General features: G+C 43.1%; 2 long non-coding RNA genes across 6 annotated transcripts in view; one reads left to right on the top strand and one right to left on the bottom strand.

Annotated features, from left to right (window-relative positions):
• The window catches only part of LOC139085254 (uncharacterized), a 109,038-nt gene that overhangs the window by 11,153 nt on the left and 75,599 nt on the right, over positions 1 to 22,286 (top strand). The gene's annotated exons all lie outside the window — the stretch shown is intronic.
• The window catches only part of LOC139085253 (uncharacterized), a 44,519-nt gene continuing 36,943 nt past the window's right edge, over positions 14,711 to 22,286 (bottom strand). For all 5 annotated transcript variants that reach the window (XR_011543454.1, XR_011543457.1, XR_011543453.1 and 2 more), the window contains one exon: positions 14,711 to 15,175. This is a non-coding gene — a long non-coding RNA (uncharacterized lncRNA). The remainder of the gene's footprint in view (positions 15,176 to 22,286) is intronic.

Here is a 22,286-nt window from a genome sequence, read left to right as displayed (position 1 = left end):
TTGGGGGACCTGAATGGGATTCTGCCTAAGGCACAGTTTTCTGCTTGTTAGGTTAAAATAATAATCTTAGACCTGAGCCACAGATACACCTTTTGGGATTGCCAAATTGTTGGAATTATAGTACAAACACATGTAGGTGAATCAGGTACAAGCACTGTAGCACAAGAAAGTCTGAGAGAAATGGTGAAACCTACTCTGACATTAAAATTACAATTTTAGAGAAGAACAGGCTGTACCACACAGGAAATTAAATGAATGCAGGGCCCTGTGAAACGGTTAAACAGAGGATGCCTACAAGAACTCTTTCTGTCCATATTGCAAATTGGATACTAGCATTTAATTCAATCCTTATAGACACTCAATTGTCTTTTAAGACGTAAGAGACTTTTATGCAAGGAGTAAAAAAGTCCATGATAAGCCCACCTCGACTAGTTCAAAGTTGTTGCCCTGCTCTAGCTGGGACCAGCTCCCCTGGAGCACGACCGCTACTGTGAGGTTTGCAATCAAGTCAGCTTTGAACTGTTTATACAAGCTGATTGCTACTATAAACATAAGAAATTCATAGGAAGTTTCATGCAAGGAACCAGAGTAAAGGACTCTGAGTTGTGTTAGTGGTTCTTGGAAGGTTTTAGGGATGGCGAGCACTGAAGGCAGACAAAGGCGTTGTCAGATGAAGAACAGCAGAGATTATTGGCAGCTCTCAAGCCATCAGGCATCTGATTTAGTGGCTGACCATCTCCCTGCCCTGACGGGAGTAAAGCCTGAACTGGAAGGAAGCTAGGATTTATACACTGAGTTCATAATTAGGAATCTACCAGCAGCACGACTGTTTTTCTATGCTGCAGTAGGAGAAGCTGCTACAGCAGGGCATCCCCGAGGGAGCCATAGAAGCTGGCTTGGATAATGAGAAGTACTTGGATCAATCCTTGTGGGAGAAAGATCAGCAAGTTTTAGCAAAGAGTGGCTGAGCAATTTGAGATATGATCTTAAACCTGGAGGGACTTCCTGAATTCCCTCTGTTGGTATGACTAATCAAGCTTGAGGAACAAAAGAAGGCAATATGGCACCTTCTGGGAGTAAGATGGAATAATGGAATACAAACTAGGGCAGCCAGGGTGTTTTGGGGGCCAGTGTGCCTCAACCCAAGAAGCAAGTGGGTAGGAGAACAGCATCCCTAGTCCCATTCAGGAGACACCCCAGATCCAGCCTGGGACTTGGTTGAAGATAGTACCCAGGAATTTGCTCCCAGAGGGATCATGTTGGTCACATAGAAGGCATTTCTCAGGCCCCAGAATGAATGAGATATGTCACCGCCAGGATGCCAAGAACAGTGCAGTAAGTGACATATGCGTTTTATTTGTGGCAAGAAACAACATTTTAGCTTGTAACTGCAAGAAATTGTGGTCTATGGAGACCGCCAAGAGGCAGACTCTGGTGGGAGAGACTGGGTGGGTGGGCTCAGATGTTAATGATGCAATAAGTAGGAGTGGGGGCATACCCAACCCCTGTGGGGGCTGGAAAGGCGGCATACCCACCACCTTAAATCCTCATGTCTCAAACTGCATGGGGGAAGGAGAAGAAAGGAGAATCTGGGTTCAATGAGGGGTTGGGTTGAGGGTGGGAAGTGGACTTGTTGGCCACAAGTCAATATTATATTTTGACTGAGATTGTGTGTTTCTGAAAGAGAGTTCTGCAACTGATTTGTTGGCTCTGGAAAACTTTTAACAAGATGAGGGATTTTACTGCATCGCATTCAAAGGAAGTGGAGCATCGGCTGGTGGCTTCTCATGAGAAGAGCAGTTAGAACAATGCAAAACCCTTGTGCCACCTAGTCCAGAAAATCCACCCCCAAATCTTTATTCCTTAAGTGTTTAAGAGTTGAATGTTGGGCCAGCCCTCGTGGCCTAGTGGTTAAGTATGGCGCACTCTGCTTTGGTGATCCGGATCTGGTTCACAGGTACAGACCTCCACCACTTGTCTGTCAGTGGCCATGCTATGGCAGCAGCTCACATACAAAAAGAGGAAGATTGGCAGCACACGTTAGCTTGGGGGGAACCTTCCTATGCAAAAAAAAAGAAATAGCAAAAAGAAAAAAAGAGTTGAATTCTTATTTCTTTTGACCGTGAAGGAGCTGAAAGGGCCATGAGGACACTCAAATTTCTGAGAGTTACACTTAATAGGCACATAAAAATGGATGTGGCAAATTGAAAATAAGCTTCGTCTTAGTATGAAAACTAATTGGCCAAACTTTTTTAGGGGTGGTGGTGGATACTTCGTTACCTTGTAGTTCATTGACATAATGAAATGTCATTGTGGAGACTATGCTGCTGGAAATTATGTTCCTAGGACCTTTAGATATATCAAGCTTCGATTGATCTGAGGGTGAATTATTAAGTGAAAAGAAGCACTTAGATTCTACTCCCCACCTTTCTTCTTCCTCCTAGCACCTGTACCATTTTTGAGTGGTTTTGTCTTAGTAGACATGTAAGAATATGTGTATGTACAAGGCACTTATTGGAGGTAAGATGTAAGATTGTCAGCAAAAAGAGAGAGAAATATAAATGATGTCACTGTTTCCATCAGCCATATCATTCAATGAGCAACAATTTGATTGTTCATTTATTTATTTATACATATATCCAAGCATTCATACATGCACACCCAATTTCCAAAAAAAGCATTTTAGGCAGCAGAAATATGTTCTATCCCAGTCTTCTTTCCTTCATTTGTTCCTTTTTTCGACAAATATTCATTAAGGCTCATGTGCTCAAGAAAATATAGCTTTGAGCAAGACAGACAAGTGAAAGGCAATAGGGCCACACTATAGGTAAAGTTCACGTGGTAGGGATCCCCAATACAAAGGGCAATTCCCATCTCTCTATCCCATTATTTCTAGAAAGAGATGGAGATGAGAGAACAGCACTCATATGTCTCTACATGTGTTTTCACTAGGGAGGAAGGCAGATCCTTCAGCATTTCTGCTGCTTCTTGGCCTGTGGACTCTCCTAGCCTTGACTTGTACAGAGTTTGAGTCAGAGATCACCTTCTAAGATATTCCAAACCCATTTTAGCTGGCTAGTTTTTAATGCAATAACCACCAAGATATTCCATTATCTGTAGATCAGTGGTTTTTAATTTTTCCCCTCTTCTAACAGCCCAAATTAGAAATAATGTGGAAAAACTTAGGAAACACAAGTGCAGAGAAAATAAATAGACTGATCCAATGGCTTTATATCCTAAACAAAATCTGATTGTTGGGCCTCTGACTTGGGTCAATTCTTTCCTCCTGTATGCGTGGCACTCTCTGGCCAAGGGGCAGACCACTGAGGGTATTTGAGAGACACAGGCTTTCCCTCCAACACTTAGCATGGCCTAGAAGGCATTTGGCAGAGAAAGTGTAGGAGATTGTCCTGAGCTTGAAGACAGCTGCGAATGAGTCAGAAGGGACTTAAGGCCAGTATAAGGCGCCAGAGCCATGTTGACCATATTTTTCAAGCCTTAAAATTGAAACACATGGTTTGATACATGGGTTACAATAGGACAGGAAATCTGGAGTTAGAAAATTCATGTTATAGTGTGTTGCAGCTGAGTCCAAAATGGGATGTGGAGGTTCACTGTTGGCTGAACTGATGGTCCATCCATCCAACTCTGAGCACCTATTTACATGAAGTGACATGCGCAAGGCCTTTGTTGGTTGGAGACCATGGCGGGGGGGGGGGTTGGCGGTAGAGTTGCCTTGGGAAGGAAGATAGGGAGAGACTGAAAGATGGAGGCAATGGCAGAGGGTCTGGGCCCCCCATGCAAGACAAGTTTATACTTGCCTGCTGACTTAGGCAGTCTTTGGCCTCTTCCAGTCCCAAAGCCTCTGTTGGATGTGTCCACACTTCCTTCCTGTCCCCTTTTAAGCCCTGTCCAGACAGCGTGCTTAGAAGGAAAGCAAAAGTGGCTATTTTCATGAGGAAGTTGAGGACACTCTGGGTACAAGAAGAGCTGTTTTGGGGCTTGCACACAAAACATGAGATATCATTCTCACTTTGTGTGGAAACCAGACTGCTCTTGCATCTCATGGGCTGGTTACTTTAGATGCCCCAAGAGATGGTGTCTCCTTCTCACCCCAAAACAGCATACTCCAAGGGGCACCATCAGCAGTGGATTCACAGAAAGCTTCAGCTGAGTGGATGTGGGCCTGGGGCTAAGTAGACAATTTAGAGTTGAAAGATCCTGAGTGAGAAAACAGGGGCAGGTAGAGGAACTCTACGTCATTGATGTTTATCAGGCTTAAAGAGGCTTAAAGAAACAGCAAAAGACCATGGAGCAACAGGAGACATTTTCTTCCAAACTCAAAACTGGGTCCTATGATGGGAGACACAGTTGGATAATAAGATAGATGATCTGAATTCAGGACGGGTCCAGAAAAATTGCCAAGGTAGTATCAGATTAACTTGATTGAAGGTTTCATTTGATTAGATCCTTAAACTCTGGTTGTGTGTGCTTATTTATCCAGCATATTGTCTCAGCAGAATGGGAACCCACAATCGACTTTATGAAACCAGCAGAAGCATTGCCAGCTAGCCTCTGGCTTTGGAATTTTTGTGTGATCTAAGATTTTAAGGAGGTTGTGTCAGTGAGACCTATTTAGAATACAAATGATTGCTTAAACTCTCTTAAAGGCTTTAAGAATATATTTTAATCATTGACTCTTCCCCTAAGCCCAGCAGAGTTATTCATGAATAAATTGTTGTGCCTTTGAGTCAACAGGAATTGGGCAGACTTACTGAATTAACGAACCTGTCTCTTCTTCTGGTCCTTCTCATGGCTGTGGCAATGTGCATTTCCACTAGCTTTGTGAAATGCAGATGGAGTATAATTTTCCCCAAATTGATCCGTTCTACATCACTGAATTTTAGCTATTTGCATTTTTATGCCAGAATCAAATTTAGCTTATTATTATTGTTGTGGAAAATAATTATAATCCTTTAATTTTCATGGCACTTGACAATAAAAAGAACTCGCAAATGTTATTTAATTCCATCCTCACTCTAACACAGAGAACTAAGCTGAGTAGGAATTATCAAACATGAGCCTCCAACTCCAACTGCCCCTCTTTTCCAGATGGTAAGATAAGGTTCTTAGAGGTCGGGTGACTTGCCCACGGCCTTGCAGATATAAGCTGTGGATGCAGGAATAGAACCCAGGGTGAGGGGCTCTGCCAGTCCTGAATTCTGGTCTCATCAAGTCCTGTCTTCAAAGTCTGTCAAGTGGGTTTGGTCGTCTTTACCTTGCAGGCTCACTGTGAGTGTGCTCTATGTGTAGGTGCCAGCATGCTGCCAGAAACAAGGTGGGTACTTAATTGTCCCCTTTCTCCTCCCATTGCCAAGCAGTTGCAGTTCCATTTGGAGGTCCTGAAGCCCACTGAGGCTGAGATGTGAGAGCATAAAGCTTTCCTCTCAACAAGCCTGGAGGCTAAGAGGCCAGCAGTCAAACCATACACGCACACACATTCACTTGCACATATGTACACACACACACATGCCAGTGTGTACACATGCAACCTATGTGTTCACTAGCAGAAGAGCTCCTCTCTGAATTTCAAATCTATAGTGGGTTAAGAGGAAGATACCTCTTCCCCATCTGCTCCTGTTCTGGTCTCTAAAATCAGCTCCATTAATACTCCCCCCACCATACATACAATTATGGCAACCCACTCTTTAGATCTAAACTGTACAACCCCTCCAAGTCCTTGCCTTTCATTGACAATCAATTTTTTTTTTTTTTTTTTGGTGAGGAAGATTCACCCTGAGCTAACATTCCTTGCCAATCCTCTTCATTTTTTGCTTGAGGAAGATTAGCCCTGAGCTGACATCTGTGCCAATCCTCCTCTATTTTGCATATGGGATGGCTTCACATCATGGCTGACGAGTGGAATAGGTCCGTGTCCAGGATCCGAACCCACGAACCAGGGCCACTGATGCAGAGAATGGAGAGTTTTAACCACTTGGCCATAGGGCTGGCCCTGACAATCAATTTTTACATTTACTTGCTGACTTATGCACAGCTTTTGGCCTCCACAGTCCCAAAGCCCCTGCTGTATGTGTCCTCACTTCCTTCCTGTGTAGTGGTCCTTTTGCCCAGAAGTTTAGTGCAAGATGTAACAATAGCCTGGCATAGTCTCTGGGCCTCACAACCCCTTAGTAGGCAGAGGTGGAGTGGAGGGGCAGCTGGGGCTCACAGGATGTCACTAGTGTGGCCTCCTCTTCCACACTGAACTCCAGAACTGGAACCAACCTTGCCATCACCTGGTCCAACCCCTTCTTTTACAGAAGGGGAGGTCCAGGCCTAATTCTGAACTTAAACTACTTAAGAGAGATGTTTTCATTCATTTGTGGCAGGATAACTAGATAAGCCACGTCTTATTTACCAATCAGCAGGCCCCTCAGGAAAGAGTCAGTGGTCCCCACCTGGTTTCAGTGAGGAATCGCATTCAGATGCAAGTAAGAGAAGACTCAAAGGGAGCCATTGTCACAAACAGACTGGAAGGAGCTGTCTGGAGGCCCCAGTTCATGGCTCAAGGACACCAAGGCTGGTCTCTGTGTGACTGTCTCCATCTTTTCCTCATGTTGTTGCCTCACAGTCTCAAGAGGACTGCTGCGCATCCAGGCGTGTGTCTGTGTATTAACCATGAAGAGGAAGGAAAGAGGAAGGGGCATTGCTAGAAAACTTCTCCTTGCATCTCACTGGCCAATACTGTGACTCTGCTGAAGGGTTTCTCTGGCTGTGGAGGCTGCTCAGCCTGTGCAGGAAGCCCATGATCACCCCTGAGCCCCTCCCCAGGGACAGCCCTCAACCAATCAATAAATGATGAGAATCGGTAGATCAATACCGCAACTCCCTTATCCCTGGGGTGCTGGTAGATAATTCCAGGACATTTGTTCTATGGTCTCCAGGAGTCCTCAGGGGGGATTAAGCTTCAATTTTGCCCACTTGCTTGATAATGCTTCTCTCACTGACTGACTTTCCTTCCTTGCCCACTCGCCTACTGCTGCTTCTTGGGATTGCCTCCCAGTCAAAATTCTTCCACTAGAATTGATGTCTCAAGGTCAGCTCCTGCAGGGGAAACCAAACTAAAATGTTAGGGAACCCCAGCATCAGAGAAGTTAAGCAAATTGTACAGGGTTGCCAGGTAATAAGTGGGCAGCGAGGATTAAAATCTGAGGCTTATGAATTCCAAGCCTGACTTCTTAACTCCTACTCTGGACTGTGAGTGTCTGACAGCCCCTGATGTCAAAGGGCAGCTCCAGCAACGCAGGGCCCACCTTCAAGTGGGGGGTCTGTGAGTGTGGGAGTGGGGCTGAGGGAGGATTTGGCTGCCCTTGGCCTCCCTCAAGTGTCAGCAGCTGTGGGAATAGCTGGGGGACAGACTGATAACTCGGTTTTGAATTCTCCTTCACAATTAGCTCAAGGCTTGTGAAAGCTGTCAAAGGAAAGGTCAGGCCCTCCCTGGAGGCTATTCCTCTTCTGGGGCTGTAGGGCTACAGTACACTCAGCATGGCATCTCTTGCCTTGACCTTCCACCCAGGGTCCCTCTGGAAGGGGACAGAGCTGATGCTGGTCTCCGGGGCTCTGCTTGGAAAATGTGCTCATCATATTTTGGGAAGGATGACAGAGAACATGCTGCATGTTCCTTCCTAGGGAAGAGCAAGTCCCACCTGGCAAAGTCTCTTCTAGGGCTGAGGGAATAAACACAGACTCTCCCCAACAGCACGTCCTCCTCACACAGCTGGCCCTGCACAGATGCAGCCCTCACGACTCAGGACAAACATGCCCCGGGGGCAGGAGGCAGAGAACACATGCTGAACTCACTGGAGGCCACCCCCAGACTCTCAGAAGAGCAGAGTCCTCTCGATCCAGCAGACATGGAGGCAGAGAGGGCTCCTATCTGGCTCTGCCCTGCCCCCACTGCAGGGCCCAGACCCTCCCTCCTCTCAGAGACCCAGCCCCACTAGGCAAACGAGCTAACCATAGACCCCAGGGAGCTCTGACTCCTTTGATTTTCTAAAGAGAAGACCATCAGGGTGCTAGGTCAGCTCAAGATATGTAGGCCCAGGATAGTCTCTCTAGTAGGTTTGGGAAAAGGATTCAGACAGGAGCCTAAGGTTCAGTGGAAAGAGCACAGGACCTAGGGTTAGATGGGCCTGGGTTTGGATCCTAGCTCTGCCTCTCACCAAGGTCCCTTAGGAAAAAGAAGGTAATGGTGATGAGCATACACCTTAGGGTTGTAGTAAGGATTGGGTTACATCACATTTATGCAACTGCTAAGTACATACCAGATGCTAAATAAATGGTAAAGGTATTAGCAATACTAGTGATGCCTGGGGAAAATATAGAACAGTAAGGATAGTGTAAAATTGTGGTGTATGGATAGGATATTTATCAAAAATATTAATAGCAGTTATCTCTGCATAATGGGATTTGGGGCCAATTTTTATTTATCCGTGTGTTCTTTGAAGTTTTTTTCTTACAATACATGTGCACAGAAAAAAAACTGCCCATCTATAACCTCAGTGGGTTCCAGTAAAGCTGAATTCTTGATAGCTTGAGTGTGGAAGTTTTGGATTAAGAGCTTGGAAGAAGCTGAATTACTCTTCATAGCAGGAGAAGAATTTGGGTTCCCAAGCAACCTGCAAGACAAGGTGAGAATGGGTAGAGGTGGGAGGAAGAGGCAGCAAGTTGACAGAAGCCCATTTAAGGTCAGCATCATGACCTTAAATGTTCTGTAAAGTCTCCTACTCTCTCCAATGCTTGATATAAGTGATTTTTGTTGTGGGAACTGAAATCGAAGCTGGACTTCACATAAGAGTTAATGTGAGGTAGGACAGAGGCAGCATCTGAGGACATATAACCCACAATGAACTCCATTCTGTTCCTTCAGGGATCAGTAGAATTCTCAGCAAGTCTCTTGAGTTCCATGGAACATAGAATTCCTCAAGCTTGAGCCTAAATGTCCTGATTATCGATTGCTTATAACAAAGCATCCCAAACTTAGTGACATAAAGCAAGAACAATCATTTACTATTATCTCTCATGGTTGGGTGACTGGGCTCAGCTGGATGGTTCTCTTTTGGCGTCCCTCCTGTGGTTGCATTCAGACGGCCTTGCAGTTGGAGTCATGGCAAATCCTTCACCACTCGTGTATCTGGCGCCTGGGCTGGAGAGGCTCAGTCAGCTGGGGCTCCTCAAGACTTTCTATCTATCCCTATGTGGTCTCTCCACACGGTGTCTCCAGCTGGGCTTCTTCACGGGGGCTGGACTTCTTACATGACTATTTGTGACTCCAAAAGCTTGTGTCCTGAGAGAGAGTGAGCTAGGTGGAAGCTTTATTGCCTTTCTGACCCAGCTTTGGGAGTCAAAGCCACTTCCACTGTGTTTTATTAGTTGAAGCAGTCGAAAGGCCCACCCACGTTCAAGGGGAGACGACACAGGCTTCATCTCTTGATGGAGGAGTCGAAAGATTCTGGAATGAGCATGTGGGATTGAAAGTATTGTTGTGGCCATTTTTGGGAAATACAATCTGCCACAAGACATTGCACAGATGTTGAGGGGCAGGGCAGTCCCCCGCTGATATCTGCATTACAATCAGGAAAAAACAAAGCTCTTCTCTTTCTTTCTTTTTTTTTAAAGGCAAAATATTAACAAGTAGACTTCAAATCAAATCTAAGATTATTTAGAATTTGGATGATGAATAGGGACTTTTAGTGTGGCAGATTTACTGGAACTGGCTGTGAAAATCATAATGAAAATGAACAAGCCAGAAAGAAAAATGTTACTCTCTTGTTCAAAACTCTTTCTGGATGGAGCTAGCTGTGCTGGAAATTGAACGGGAAAAGCCTGGAAGAAGGCCCGAGGGTCAGAAGGGTCAGACCCTGGCTGTTGGCAGGGAACGCATGGATGAGCGTGAGATTGCTGAGATGAAATGTTCAGGACAGAGCCTGGGATGGGTGCAGGCAGGGAGGAGTTGAAAGACACCAACTTCAGCACAGGAGGCACCTGATTCTTCCATGTGTGGGTTCCATCAGTGGAGACACTTGGGTTGCATGGCCTTGAGGGCCCAGAACCTCCTGCATCATTCTGGACTCCAGCAAAGGTGTCAAAGTCTCATGGGGCTGGGCCTCTTTTCCTCGCTGGAGTCCCATTCTGACCTCTCTTGCAAGTGACGGTCCTGTAACACAGGGCCATCACTCCCTCTCTCATGATCTCCCCTCTCACCTACTGCATTCTGAGTCCCTACAGTCAGACCTGGCATCCCTGATCCTGGACCTGAAGGAGGCTCAGGGCCATTTGGGTTGGAAAGCAGCTCCCTCTCCCTGGCAGATCTGATGGGTGGGCATCGGCTTTGACATTGAGAAGGATCCTGAGGTTGCATTTAGGCTCAGAGAGAAAGAAGGCCTAGATCAATCGGCAGCCGAAGGCAGAGTGGTGATACAACTTCAGAAAACATTTCCCGGCTGCTTTAGGCTGCAAATACCTCTCAAAGCAGTTGGCCATCTAACTTTTCCTCCCAGATTTTCAGGGCTAGCATTTCCATAGCCTCCTGTACCCATCCCTGCCTCTGGAAGCCACACCTACATTTCCTGCACCCCTATTCACTACTCATCTCACTTGATGATATTTTGTTTCTGATTTCTCTTTAAATAAGTTACTTCCTTGATATTTTTTTCATGGACCCTGATAATGAAACCCTTGAAAAGACCTTAGAGATCATCTACCCTCTTCTTTCATAAGTGAGGAAACTGAGGCCTACAGAAGGGAAAGAAGATTTGCCTGCCAGTCTCCCCACCAGCATCTCAACTAGAACTTGCAAAGGGGCCTCCTTGGGGCATGGTGCAAGTGTTCTTCCCCACTGCCAATATCCCCTTCCAGTCCCATTCCTTTGCAGCAGCCAGGCCATGCCGAAGATCATGCCAAAGAGTGTCAACCAGGAACGTGTCTCCTTTCTTAAAATACGTTGTGGATCAGCAGGCAGGCCCCTCAAGAGCCCAGTGATGCAGCTTGCTCGGAGCCCAGCACACAGTAACCCAGAAACATATGTGGTGAGCAATAGCAGTCATAAATTTTATGAGATTATGTGTTCCTAATGTGAGATTTCAGGCTGATCTGTTTGTTGAGCTATGCCAAGCTTCAGCATGATTCAATCAAGTTGTGCTTAATCTTCCCTTATTTACTCTGGGTGAGAGTGAGTCACGGACTATGTCTCTATCCAGTCTGCTGAACTAATTTACCCCAAGGATTTTGATGGACTGGTGATTTGTTTTCTCTGAGTATCCATAGTTTATTTACTTATATCATTAGATGGGGTCTGGATTATGTACAGTGAATGTCTGTAGCCATGCTGAGGACCAAGACCTCTCTGGAGAATCCACTAGGGACAGAGAGCACCCTCGAGGTGGCTTCTTATTGGTCCCAGCCAAATCATACCAAATGTCTTGTCACCTGTACATTAACTCATGGGATTTAACTCTGCGATCCCTTTATCACAAAGAAAGGCATTTTGGCCAAATCCCTGCATCTCTGACCTCAGGCCATGTGGATCTGGAATGAAGGGAGAATATTGCCATCTCATCCAGAGATGTAAAAGCCTGTTAAATTTGCCCGAGGCTGGGAGTGACTCCAGCTGCCAAGCATCTCTATCTCCCAGTGTCCAATTTTTTGTAGCCTCTGGGGAGATGGGAACATGTGGATGGAATTTGGGGCCTGTGTCCTCAATGCCTTTTTCTCAGTGCTCTGAGGGGATGCCATGGCCCCTTGTATGGAGATCAGTGAGGACTGGTCTGTAGTCTGACAGTGATGGTTTTGAGACCTACTGGCTTCTACGAACCAGGAGAAATGGGAGGTTTGGGCCTTCCAGCTTGAGGCCATGGGGAAAAGAGTTTCCCTGGATTTCTACTTCGATCAGGGTGCCAAGTGTCTGGGTTTGTTGGGTCTGAGGGGGTTCTCAGAATGTGACACTTTCAGTGCTAACCTGGGGAAGTTCTGGCAAACTGGGACAAGCTGAGCACCCTAACTTTGGTGTCCCTTGACTTTGGCAAGTCAGGTCTTAAGATGTAGTCAGAGTTTTGATTGGGATGAGACGGTAGCTCTTCTCTTTCCAAGCAGCTGCTGCAGAGCCTCAGGCTCTGGGAAGACAGATTCCCCATCCACCCTACCATTGTAAGAGTGACTAAAGTGTGGTCACACGTCCTGCCCCATTTCCTGGGTATATGATGCCTTTTCCCCTCTGCTGAGGGGTGGCAGCATATTTTCCTGCCGGTTGTGGGGCCCTGACAATCTTTTAGCCTACTATAAGAGAGAGAAAAGTGCACAATCAGCTTGGGGAGATAGATGAGCAGAAGCAGCTATCATTGGAAAGACAGTGTGATACTGCCAAGGGGCCAGATTCTGAGGCTAGATTCTTGAAACCCTGATGGTTTGAAGCAGTTTCAACTTGTTTCAAGGCGGCAGCAGGTTTTAGATTTATATCTTGGGGGGAAAATATGAGCTTTTTTTTTTTTCTTTTTAGGGATAAAAACTCAGAACATTATGGTGAGCCCTTTGGTTATAAGAGTAACACCTAGATTCTATTGCACCCTGATTAAGAGTGTGGACTCTGGAGCCAGACTGCTGGGGTTAAGGTCCTAACTGCCAATTAATTTGACCTTGGGTAAGTAATATAACCTCTGTGGGCCTCGGTTTCCTAATCTGTAAAATTGGCACACTGATAGGCTGGCTGTGAGGATTAAATTAAGTAAAACACACAAAGAACTTAGAATAGGGCCTGGCACATAGTAATTACTCAAAAAATATTATCCATAGAACCAGAATGAAATGGCTGAGTCAAACATGTTCAATCTCTTTGTATGGCAGTGTACAGAGTTGTCTTGGTTGTCATCAGAGTTGCACACCAGTGGGAAGCTCTGCTCTAGGAACTGTGGTTGTTTCTTCCCTCTGCCAGCTATTCTCGCTGCATTTCACTGCATCCCTTGTTCTCTCTTTCTGCCTGGTCACTGTCTCCCAGTGGTGTGGACACGCTGCACTTCCTGCTTTGAGTGTTGGCCTAAGTTGAGGTTGTGGAGTTTGACAAAGTTTTACCAAAGGCCAGGGTTAGCAGAAGGTTCGTGTAGAAAAGATCACTGACCGCTGGCCAGCAGACAAGAAAATTCTGGGATCTCAGTGGCCAAGGCCCTTCAACACGGATCCCCTCCTAGTTGGTCTTCTGCCTATCATGCTGCAAGGCAAGCTCACCACCTCCCAGAGGATGCTTCCACCCCACCCTCTCACCCCAAGTCCAGACTCCCATAGCCTCCCCTAAGCTCCAGGGAACTCACATGCTCTCACCCTGTTCTCCCAGTCAACACAACAAGCATCTGCAGATACACAGCCTCTTTGGATGCTTCTTAGGGCCATATGTTTACTTTCAGCTCCTGTATTATTTTGCATATAGCACTAATTTTACTTAAAACATCTTGCCAAATTAATCCTGGGCAAATAAATTTAATAGCAAATGTTTTTGAAAGCTTACTTTGGGCATGAATGTTAGAATCTATGTCTTTACTAATACACTAATATTTTCTAAAAGGAATTACTTAGAGTCTCTAATTGAATATTTAGTGCCATGATGGTATAAACTCAACTTTTCCATCATGCATTTGACAATGTTTCAAATTTGTGTTTGGTAAATGTGTTTTTAATACACAATGTTTCACTGAAGCTGAAAAGCAGTTATATAGATCCTGGATGGTATAAAAAAAATTCAGCCATGTCAGAAGAGATTTTTACTGCACCATTCACTACCAGAATTAAAATATCCACAGTCAAGGGACAGAAAATGCCCTAGAATTATTTCTTAAAATTATCTGTTTCGGGGCTGGCCCCGTGGCCGAGTGGTCAGGTTCACGCGCTCCGCTGCAGGCGGCCCAGTGTTTCGTTGGTTCGAATCCTGGGCGCGGACATGGCACTGCTCATCAGACCACGCTGAGGCAGCGTCTCACATGCCACAACTAGAAGAACCCACAACGAAGAATACACAACTATGTACCGGGGGGCTTTGGGGAGAAAAAGGAAAAAAATAAAATCTTTAAAAAAAAAATTATCTGTTTCAATCTGTCGTGTTTTCTCTGCATATTTGCAGTATTATGATATCTGTGTTCCCACAAATTACTTTATTCTTGATTGTTTTTGTAAGTGGTCTGCTAATATTGTTTATAATCCTTCTCTAGTTGTGTCATTCACCGGAAAAAAATCCCAAAACATGTTTACATATAGAAACATTTGCATTTTTGGAATCTACAAGTCTAACAGAAATTGTTATCTATTCTGTATTCATCAGGGGTTGTGTCTCAAATACAACAACATCAAGATTTGTAGCCAAAATAATGAGTAATATTTAGCTCTTCTTACCTTATTCACACTGATTTTATTCATTACATCTGCTACAATTTTAATTATTTGGTTTTGTATTTCATTCCCTAAATAGGTGCAATATTATTTGGTGTCAATATTTATATCATGCATAAATGTTCTGCCATAATATTATCAAATTTTGCTCTGACTTCTGCCAAATGGATAAAATTCCCATCAGCATGTTATGCTCATAAAGTTTCTTGGATGCTCCTCTGAACGCTAGACCTTACGTGCCAAAAATTAAACCATGTATAATCTGCATTTGACAACAGCACAATTTTTTTCCTCATTTTTGTAATTTACTTTCAGTATTGATAGTTTTTTCTTTTAATCAGATTTTTTAAAATTTCAGCTTTTCAATAGTATTAGTCAGACTAGGTGAGGGAATGGTTTGGGAACAAGCCATATCAAGACATTGATGACTTGACACAACCAAAGTTGATTCCCCATGCATACAATACCCACTGCAGGTCTGGGTCACTTCTAGAGCAGCTGCCCTCCATGTTGTGACTCAGCAATCCAGGCAGACAGAGATGCCACCATCCTGTAGCTTTACCATCTGGGACATGCTGCCTCCTCAGTCAGTGTGCAGGAGAGAATGGTGGAGGCCTTTAGACCCACAATCAAATGCATCAGCTCAGAAATAACAGGATCACCGCTGTTCACCACCCATTGGTCAGACCTAGTCACATGGCCTCTCAGGACTACAAGGGGAGCAGAGATGTGTAATCCTCATGCTTGCCTGGAAGGAGAAGAGAACAAATACGAGTAAGATCAGACTTCTCTGCCATAATAACTTAATATTTCTTGTTGTGCACTTTATGTTATTCATGTTTGCAAAGAATATGTGATAAATGCTGCCAGTCTTTACACCCATTTCTCATTTTTCCTGCTTAACTATCCCCAAAGAATTGGCCATCTAGACAAAAATACAGAATCATCTGAGGAAGAATAAAGTCACCATGATCTAGTGATTTTTTTCCCACTATTTGGAAGAATTTATGTGTAATAAGTTCATGAAAACTTCCTTTTTTTAATGTCTTTTGGGAAGTTAAAATTTCTTATTTGAGGTTAAAAGAAAAAGTTCAACAAATGTATCCTTGTATGTAATATTCAAATTATGTGGTCTCTGTGGCTCCAACCACATCTACTCTGTAAACCCTCCAGCACCTTCATATTTCTCGGAGTCCCTGAAGACAGTTTTAAGAGTATGTCTCTAGCTGATCCCGTAGGATTCTGTTTATTCCATTCCCTTCCTGCTCTAGCTCCTCCTGTTACTACTGAGTGTGGAAACAGCAGTAATATCTTCAAAGACATAACCTCATACTGCATCTAACCATCATACTCATTCTTTCTAGTCTCTTTCTGTTGGCTGACTGGTATCACTAAAACCTTGTGCTCCTAATAACCCAAGAAATGGTACAGAAATAGATGTTTTAGTATGTAGCCTCTGCATTAGTTAGCTAGTACTATGTAACAAACTGCTCCAAAATTCAGAGGCCTAAAACAATAAGCATTTATTTTGCTCATGATTCCATAGGTTGACAATTTAGCTGGAATTAAATGGGCAATGCTTCTGGTCTTGGCTGGGCTTCCTCTTGCATCTATGGCCAGCTGTGGGTCAACTTTGCTGATCTTGACTGGGCTCTTTCACATGTCTGAGGCTTCAGTTGGGATAACTGGGTTAACTCTGGTCCACACATGGTCTCTTATCCTCCAGTGGGCTAGCTCAGGCTTTTTCACGTGGATGAGTCGAGAGTCCCATAAGAAAGAGAAGAAGTGTGTAAGATCTCTTAAGGCCTGGGGTCATAACTGCCACATGTCTCTTACACTGAATTCTATTGGCCAAAGAAAGTTACAAGATCAACCCAGAATCAAGGAGATTGGAAATAGACTCCACCTCTTAATGTGAGGAGCTACAAAGTCACATTGCGAAGTGTATGGATACAGGGAGGAGTAAAGGGCTGCTGCCGTATTTGTGACACTCCAAAGCCTCCTCTTGGAATGGATGTGAGAGCCCATGAGTACCTCTCTCCTTCCTTGCCATGTGTTTATTGGTGTCATTTCCCCAGGACTGCAAAAGGCAAATAAATCACTCTTGGGTGGACTCCCCCTCTGAGGGAGATGGCTGCAATCTTTGCTCCTTGAGTTTGATTAAGGGAGTGAGGAAGGATAGAAGAGAGGCTAACCCAGGGGCTGGGTCTATGCTGGCATTGCTGTGATCAAGGCTCATTTTGCCCCTTCTTTTGAACTGAAAACGGAAGCCCCAGGATGTAGATGAATAATAGGAAAGAGCCACAACGATCATTCTTCACATATGCCAGCTGAGGTCAGTTTCTGTGCTTCACCTCTCAGTGACAATCCAGGAGGAAATACTTGGCTTCATGGACAGAAGTAGGAGTAGAGAGCCCACAAGGTCTACCTTGCTCAGGAGATGAGTCCCTATTCTAAGTTAGATTGGAAGAGGTAGAAACTTTTATTATGCTCCCTCAAGTGACATCAAGCCTCTAGCATCTCTGGGGTTCCCTGGATCCTAAGGAGATAGATAAACCAATTATGGGGCAGTCTGAGAACAGAAGGCTTGATGGGAATTCTTAGGCTTGGAGTTCCTGGAGCATGGGGTCCCAAAAGACATCTGAAACTCTCTAGTGTGGTTTCCAAGCTGTTGTTAGCCTTGGTACAACATTCAACAGGAGACAAAAATGTCAAACAGTTCATCTCTGGCTGAGAAGGAGGGGTGTCCAAAGGATCCTCAAGCCAGCCTGTCTTGGCTGGGCACCAGCTTTCTCTTCTGCAGAGGAGGCCTGTGTTACCTTTTCTTCCTCACTCACATGGGGTGTTTTTTAGGATGAAATATGGAAACAGGTGTGATAGCAACTTTGGAAATATGAAGCATTCCATGAATACGTTATTTTTTTATTTGTTTGTTCATTTATGCTGACTACTTCCAAACTTGAGAATGTGAGGAGGCTCATAAGATTAATAAGGCTAAAATAAATCCCCAAACTACTATCACAGAACTGCAAGAAAAAGTTAAGTAATAAAAGGCATGGGAAAGAGTAAAATTATATCCAAAAACCAGACTGAGAAAGGTTTCTTCTACTGAACATAAAATTTAGCTCTTGGGGATAACAGGATAGACAGATAGATATAGAGATCTCTAACGTTTACTGAGCACCTCCTGTGTGCCAAACACTGCAATTTGCTTATGTGAGCCAAATCATTTTTTTCTGAGCTTTTCAGTAACCAGGATAAAAGAAAGGAATTAACAGTCTAATAAAAGAAATCTGCATAAGTCCATCACCAACTTTTTCTGACCTTGAGATCTGAGATGGGTCATTATATGAGGCACATCAAAGAACATACTGAAGAATATCCTCTAAAACAGTGCGTTGTGTTCAGGTTCCAGGTAAGATGGAATGAGCACACTCTACCCTCACTCTCCCAGGGAAATGCAGCTATAAAACCTGAAGAAAATTCATGGGATGATATTTGAGGACTCTGAAAAGCAAATAGTAGTAGGCAGATTGGGGAAGAAGACCAGAATTTAAAGTACCATTAGAACTTGCAGTGGGTTTACCACTTTTCCCCTCCATTACTCTCAAAGCTTAGACTTAAAGGTGAATGCAGTTGTGGGAGGTGTACAGCAGAATGCAGTAACCAAAGCCCCAGATTTCTGACAAGGGAACTGAAAAGGGGAACCCCAGGGAGTTGGAAAGTACCAGAGAGATAGTGGAGAAAGTGACCACATAAAAGTGTTTATGAACTGAAGGGCTCACCCCTGAGCTACACATGTGTGGATATGATCCTAAACAGCAGACCAAACACTAACAGATAGACCACTGCCAAGGTTCCAGACTAGCCAGTAGAGGGTGTGTATATGGACAGACTTGAATATCACTGAGAAGCCTTTGAAAACTGAACTAACATTGGAATCACAGCCCATAGAAATCAGCGTGAAACTTAACACCTGAATGTAGTCAGGTTCATTGCCTGCTGTAATAGAAATAGCAACTTTCTTCATAGGATTTAAACAGGACTCAAAGTTTCATAACATAGTAATCAAAATTTCCAGGATACCATTCAAAATTACTTGACACATAAAGAACCAGGAAAATATCAACCTGCATGGGAAAAGACAACCAATAGATGCCAATACTTAGATGACAAAGATGTTGGAATTATCTGACAAAGACTTTAGAGCAGCTATTACAAGAATGATCCAAAAGTAATGCCAAATTCTCTCTCTTTTTTTGGGTCTTGCTATAGGGATTTTATCTTATTTTTCTGTTTAGTAATACTTTTTAATTTAAAAAACTATTGGCATCAACTTAAAAAATGAAGGTGTATATTTAATGAAAAATTAGGTACTGAATTTCCATTTCTCAAGAACGTTGATGGTGAACATGTAATTTACAGAAACTTGTTGTTGACATGGAGGCTGTGTTGATATCATTGACTGCATGAAACCAGAAGACATATCTGTTAAAGACATCAGCCTTGTGCTGGTTATCGGTTTGTTGCCTCTCAGCTCCAGATTTGCCCATTTTGCCTGCTCTGTGTTAATGGGTATGAGCCTTGTAAATATTTTCCTTTCATCAGCAGGAAAGTTTAGAATTGAAAAATTTAATAATCATAATAATAACGGAAATAAAAACTCACTGCATGGGCTCAATAGCAGAATGGAAGTGACAGAGGAAAGAGTTAGTGAACTTAAAGATAGGTCAAAAGAAATTATCTAACCTGAACAACAGAGGGAAAAAAGTGTTGGAAAAGTGAATAGAGACTTAGAAACCTGTCAGACAATTCCAAAAGGTCTAACATTTATGTCATCAGAGTCCCAGAAGGAGAGGAGAAAGGATGCTGAAAAAAATACTCAAATAAATAATGTCTGAAAACTTCCAAAATTTTGTAAAAGACATGAACCTACAGCTTCAAGAAGCTAAAGCTAAGTGAATCTAAATAGGATAAACCCCCAAAAATCTATGCCCAGCCACTTCATAATCAACCACTGAAAACTAAAGACAAAGAGAAAATCTTGAAAACATCCAGAGAAAAACAACACATTACTTACAGTGGAACAAGAATTCAAATGACTGAAGAGTTCTTTCAGAAAACTTGTAGATGAGGAGGAAGCGGGACAACATTTTTGAAGTGCTGGAAGAAGAGAAATGTCATTCCAGAATGCTAGAGCCAGCGAAAAGACATGTCAGGACTAAAAGCGAAATAAAGACATTCTCAGAAGAAGAAAAATGAAGAGAATTTGTTGCCGATGGACTTGCTCAAAAATAATTGCTAACGAAGTTCTCCAGATAGATGAAAAACGATACTAGCTGGAAACTCAGAACATCAAAAGTGAAAGGAGAAGAAATGGACAACTTCCTAGACTCCTACAACCTCCCCAAACTGAATCAGGAAGAAATGGAGAATCTGAATAGGCCAATCACAAGTAAGGAAATAGAAACGGTAATCAAAAACCTCCCCCAAAATAAGAGTCCAGGACCAGATGGCTTCTCTGGAGAATTCTACCAAACATTCAAAGAAGACTTAATACCTATTCTTCTCAAACTATTCCAGAAAATTGAGGAAGATGGAGTACTCCCTAACACATTCTATGAAGCCAACATCACTCTGATCCCCAAACCTGACAAGGACAACACAAAGAAGGAGAACTACAGGCCGATATCACTGATGAACATAGATGCAAAAATCCTCAACAAAATTTTGGCAAACCGAATACAGCAATACATCAAAAAGATTATACACCATGATCAAGTGGGATTTATACCAGGGACACAGGGATGGTTCAACATCCACAAGTCAATCAATGTGATACACTACATCAACAAAATGAAAAACAAAAACCACATGATCATCTCAATAGATGCAGAGAAAGCATTCAACAAGATCCAACACCCATTTATGATAAAAACCCTCAATAAAATGGGTATAGAAGGAAAGTACCTCAACATAATAAAGGCCATCCATATATGACAGACCCACAGCCAACATCATACTCAATGGACAAAAACTGAAAGCCATCCCTCTGAGGACACGAACAAGACAAGGGTGCCCACTTTCACCACTCCTATTCAACATAGTACTGGAGGTGTTGGCCAGAGCAATTTGGCAGGAAAAAGAAACAAAAGGAATCCAAATAGGTAATGAAGAAGTAAAACTCTCGCTGTTTGCAGACGACATGATCTTATATATAGAAAACCCCAAAGAATCCATAGAAAAACTATTAGAAATAATCAACAACTACAGCAAAGTAGCAGGGTATAAAATCAACATACATAAATCAGTAGCATTTCTATACACTAACAATGAACTAACAGAAAAAGAACTCAAGAACTCAATCCCATTCACAATCGCAACGAAAAGAATAAAATACCTTGGGATAAACTTAACCAAGGAAGTGAAGGATCTATACAATGAAAACTATAAGACTTTCTTGAAAGAAATTGACGACGACATAAAGAGATGGAAAGACATTCCATGCACATGGATTGGAAGAATAAACATAGTTAAAATGTCCATACTACTTAAAGCAATCTACAGATTCAATGCTATCCCAATCAGAATCCCAAGAACATTCTTCACAGAAATTGAACAAAGAATCCTAAAATTCATATGGGGCAACAAAAGACCACGAATTGCTAAAGCAATCCTGAGCAAGAAAAACAAAGCCGGCGGAATCACAATCCCCGATTTCAAAACATACCACAAAGCTACAGTGATCAAAACAGCATGGTACTAGTAAAAAAACAGGTCCACAGATCAATGGAACAGAATTGAAAGCCCAGAGATAAAACCACACATCTATGGACAGCTAATCTTCGACAAAGGAACAGAGGGCCTACAATGGAGAAAAGAAAGTCTCTTCAACAAATGGTGCTGGGAAAACTGGACAGCCACATGCAAAAGATTGAAAATTGACCAGTCTTTTTCACCACACACCAAAATAAACTCAAAATGGATCAAAGACCTAAAGATTAGGCCTGAAACAATAAGTCTTCTAGAAGACAATATAGGCAGTACACTCTTTGACATCAGTTTCAAAAGAATCTTTTCGGACACTATAACTCCTCAGTTGAGGGAAACAATAGAAAGAATAAACAAATGGGACTTCATCAGATTAAAGAGCTTCTTCAAGGCAAGGGAAAACAGGATTGAAACAAAAAAAACTGCTCACTAATTGGGAAAAAATATTTACAAGCCACTTATCCAACAAAGGGTTAATCTCCATAATATACAAAGAACTCACACGGCTTAACAACAAAAAAACAAACAACCCGATCAAAAAATGGGCAGAGGACAGGAGCAGACATTTCTCAAAAGAAGATATAAATATGGCCAATAGACACATGAGAAGATGTTCATCATCGCTAATCATCAGGGAAATGCAAATCAAAACTACACTAAGATATCACCTTACACCCGTTAGACTGGCAAAAACATCCAAAACCAAGAGCGACAAATGTTGGAGAGGTTGTGGAGAAAAAGGAACCCTCATACACTGTTGGTGGGAATGCAAACTGGTACAGCCACTATGGAAAACAGTATGGAGATTTCTCAAAAAGTTAAAAATAGAAATATCCTATGACCCAGCCATCCCATTACTGGATATCTATCCTAAGAACCTGAAATCAGAAATCCCAAGAGTCCCTTGCACCCCTATGTTCATTGCAGCATTATTTACAATAGCCAAGACATGGAACCAACCTACATGCCCAGAAACTGATGATTGGATAAAGAAGATATGGTATACATACACAATGGAATACTACTCAGCCATAAAAAAAGACAAAATTGGCCCATTCACAGCAACGTGGATGGACCTCGAGGGTATT

The sequence above is a fragment of the Equus przewalskii genome, chromosome 8 (genome assembly GCF_037783145.1).
Source record: "Equus przewalskii isolate Varuska chromosome 8, EquPr2, whole genome shotgun sequence".
NCBI classification, from domain to species: Eukaryota; Metazoa; Chordata; class Mammalia; order Perissodactyla; family Equidae; genus Equus; species Equus przewalskii.
Note: the sequence above shows the minus strand (reverse complement) of the source record. Positions and strands in the feature narration are given on the sequence as shown.